The sequence below is a fragment of the Setaria italica genome, chromosome IX (assembly GCF_000263155.2).
Source record: "Setaria italica strain Yugu1 chromosome IX, Setaria_italica_v2.0, whole genome shotgun sequence".
In the NCBI taxonomy this organism is placed as follows: Eukaryota; Viridiplantae; Streptophyta; class Magnoliopsida; order Poales; family Poaceae; genus Setaria; species Setaria italica.
In genome coordinates, this window is record NC_028458.1 from 37,752,474 (window position 1) to 37,756,558 (window position 4,085).

Below are 4,085 nucleotides of genomic sequence, written 5' to 3' on the forward strand. Positions count from 1 at the left end.
TTCATGTGTTCAAATTATTGGTTATTTCCCTATTTATGCATTAGGTCTAGAAGTGGATTGAAACCTTACTTTCATGCACAATCCGACAATCCGACCTTGTTTGTTAAGGACATCTTTACCGCCTGTTCAAAATAGCTTGCTCAAAATAATTAGTAATTGTCCCATTCTTAGCAAAGTGTAATCATGCTATTCCAATCTTTTTAGTACATCTGGTGCTCAGCAACCTAAGGTAACATTGTTCATATATATTTTATCTGAGCACCCTAAGGTAACAGTGTTCATATATGTTTTATGTCAAGGAAATGGCCTGTTTTGAAAATAGTGGACGGAAGCTTGGATGGAATCAAGAAAGGAGACTTGAGCTCCGTAGTTCCGTCTACTCGGTTAATGAATTAAGGCCCGTTCGTTGTCTTAACCAGTGATCAAGTGATTTTACCTAGTTGCTTACTGTTTATGGGACCAGTAAAGTCCGGTAGGTTAGTTGGCTCTCTGATTGGAAATATTCTTACCTGTGCTTGATGTGCTGGAGAATGGCAGGGGCGTAGTCTGAAACTCACATGGAGATCAGGCCAGATGTGGGGTCCCATGTGGGGGTGGGTCCCTGGATTCGGGTAATTATAATTCCGATCTTTGGGTACGGCTAATTGAAAGGTCGTTATGCGCAACTCGCGCAGTTGTGCATGGCTGGTGATTAGGTATTTCCTGTAGGATGTAAATCGGTATGGATCGTTGCAATTGTCGATTATGAGTGCACTTGATCATCACTTAAGCATCGTAGAGTAATCAAATTGAATATAATGTTTTCCTTGAATTATTAATATTGTATGATGTTTAGTTCCACTTGATTGATCAAAATGTTTTATTCACCTAACCAGGTAAGAACTAATTAGTTTTAAAATAATAAAACTAACGTTCCACAAGTAGTAAGTTTTTCACAAAAATGTTGAGTCAGCCAGTACACTAAAAAGGCTATCATGCTCGTAAGCAAAGTGGACACATGATAAACAAATGGGTGCACTGCTGACATACAGGTTTGATTCAGGTCAAAGACAGTTTGCCATTTCGTTCTGAATGTGCACTCTTAGTTTATGCAGATCATATCTGGCATCACTGACACTGGGAATTGAAAATCTAATATAGTTACACATTTTATCGAATTATTAGCAGAGAAGATGCTATGACTCAAAAGTCTTCATCTATTGGTTACCCATTGGCGTAGCGTGGAAACATAATTGTTACTGATGGGAACTAACTTCGCCTATGGTGTGCCCCCCTTCTCCATAAACTGCATAGTAGTACGATACTGTAAAGCTTAATGAAACACAGGGTTGTCCTTATTAGAATAGGCTACAAATTAACGGAGTAATTGACAGACTATTGCAAGTCACATATTGATAGTTATGCATATCTACAACTATAGTTCATATCTTTGCAAGAATCTATAGTTCATATCTTTGCAAGAATGCTAAGGACCATAAAAGTTTAGTATAGAACAGTTTCTTACAGTTACAGATGCTAGAACATTTTGTGTCATCCAAATTTGCAGTACCAGGAAGGGGGAATCCATGAGTAGCCTCCAGGGGCAGTAAAATGTGACTGAAAGGAATGTTGTACATGCTGATCTAGCAGCGGCACAAACGTCCCCAAAGCAATCGCTTTTGTTTGTAGCCGCGGCACAGCTCATCCCTGCAATCTGTCCTCGCCTGGCACCTGGCACCGCTCCTTGGTGAGTCACAAATCCATGGCAACTTGTAATAGCAAGAACATGGATTCATGAAGAATCTTTGCTGCAAACAGAAAATGGACGGAACAGACTTGATATTAGATGTCCTTGCGCATCAGTTGCTACATTCTAAAACTGAAAAAACTAACTATTCAGTGACCAGCTTACGTTGGACGCATTTCCTCGAGCACCTTCTGGGCGTCGTCCATATCGACAGCCACTCCAGCTGCTGGGGCACTGGCCGGCGAGCTCTGCACCATGGGAGGTCGCACGGGTGTGCGAGGGAGATGCCCACGCTTGCATGTCCCATGTCTTCTTCGTCGCACCCACGTGGGCCTTTCGCAGCGCTCGCGGGAACACCGTGTTGGTTCCTCGGCGAGCGGTGGACAGCAGGTGTTGGGGATGGTTGGAGACCGGAGGAAGGAGTAGGAGGCGGCTCTGACCCTCACCATGCGCTATCGGCACCTCGGGGCCGACTGTGTGCCACCGCCGTCGGCCCAGCCTCTCCACCTGCGCCCCGCAAAACCAACCATCCAATCCGTTGCCTCAGCCCAGCCCTCACTGTCACGCCATCGTCGCCTCGCTCTTCTTCAACGCGCTATGCAGTCGATTGCGTGGGAGAAGACCCAAGAACCGTCCTCGGTTGTCATCTGCGACAAGCTGGCCACCTAAAAGCGCCCACCCATGTCGCTGTTCAGACCCCTCACGACGCGTTGCGTCGCCACACGGTATGGCGTCGCCCGCAACCTCACCTACAAGGAAGAAGCCCATACCGCAGCCCGGCGGTGACGCAAGCAACAGGGAAGGAGAGGCCCACGCGCGCACGGAAAGACCGGTCGCCCACGTCCATGGCGACGGGGAAGCGACGCGACGGCGGCGGCGGGGGCGGGGTCCTTCCGGAGTATGCCGCGACCGGTCCGGGGGCTCCTAACGGGGACCATCGCGGGCCTGACGGGTAGCCATGAAAACGGACGGACAAAACCCGTTACCGCCCGTCCGTTTTCCCTCCAGGTATACGAAAACGGTACGGTAAGATCCGGTAACGGGAAAATGGTACGGTAAGATCCGGTAACGGGATAGGAAATGGAATAGGGTATCCGGGAACGGAACGGGATATGGTTGAGGGGTATCCTGTCGGTATTTGCGGGATCCGTTTAATCCAGAATGATCTCGTATTCATCCCGTTTCTAATTTAATGGAATAAGCCTGGTACCTCAATCCCCCGAACCCCAATTGTCTAATCTAGTCCAACACACCCATCAAACAACCCTAATCCCCTTCCCTTTATCTGGTCCTGGCGTCTGGCATCGGCAACTTCCCGTTCGGCCGTTCCCAATCCATCCCGCCGCCTCCACCTACCCCTGCCCCCTGGCCCCTTGCCACATGCCGTCGGCCTGCCCCCTGCCGTCGCATACCCGCACCGCCGCTACCGGCCCCTAGCCCTTTGCCGCCGCGTGCCGGCCTGCCCCCTACCGCCGCTCTGCCTCTGCACGACTGCGCCTCTATCAGCTGCCGCCACCCGGCCCCTGGCCCCCTGTCGTCGCCGGCCCGTGGCCCCCTGCCACCGCTCTACTAGGCGCCAGCTGCTGCCGCCCGTCGCGTATCTTGCTGCTGCTCACTATTCTTTTGTGCTGGCTGCCTACGGCCTGCCTGTGGACTGTGGCTGGCGTTGGTTTGGAGTATGGTCTGTGCCTGTGCCTAGGGCTGTGGCTGCTGAGCTGTGGCCTGCCTGTGGCTGCCTGTGGCTAAACTTTTGGACTTTTGAACGTGTCATCCCGGCGCTACCCGTTTCCATTGTATTTCCATCCATGTTTGTCCATTTTCGTATACCTATTTATCCCGCTCATGACTGTCCCGCTCCCGCTCCCATTCCCTGTGAAAAAATATGGGACGGGACATGATTAAGGTATTTTCCCGTCCGTTCCTGTCTGTTTTCATCGTTACTGGCCGACACACCTCCGCTCCAACCTTGGAGGATTCTAACAAAAGTACCCACACTTACTTAAAAATCATCGTAAAACAATGATCAGTTTGACAAGGATAACGTTGTTGATGACTATTACTTTCACGGGGATGACTTTGCATTCAAGGTACTCAAGATACTTTTGGGATTTTGTATACCGACGTAAAGTTAGATTTGAGGTTTGTGCTGTAAAACATGGTCGTTAGGCCGACTTTTGTAAAGTATAACTATCATGTGTAAAGAAGACCGGTATTGTACTATCCTTTGTACGACTGATTTCCTGGGTGGTTGACTATTCGCCGGTCAGCTTTAGTAAAGGTTGAGCTGATGTGGCCGAGTCAAATGGATCGGTCTAACCTCGGGCAATGGCGTCCAACCATATAGGGAAAGTGGCTTAGG

At 49.3% G+C, this 4,085-nt stretch overlaps 1 long non-coding RNA gene across 1 annotated transcript; it reads right to left on the reverse strand.

Moving 5' to 3' along the window:
• Window positions 1-1,306: 1,306 nt before the first annotated feature.
• On the reverse strand, window positions 1,307-2,640 carry LOC111255766. Its single transcript, XR_002675691.1, has 2 exons — window positions 1,892-2,640; window positions 1,307-1,787 (listed from the first exon to the last, which is right to left on the reverse strand). It is a non-coding gene; the product is annotated as an uncharacterized LOC111255766 (long non-coding RNA).
• Between the last annotated feature and the right edge of the window lie 1,445 nt (window positions 2,641-4,085).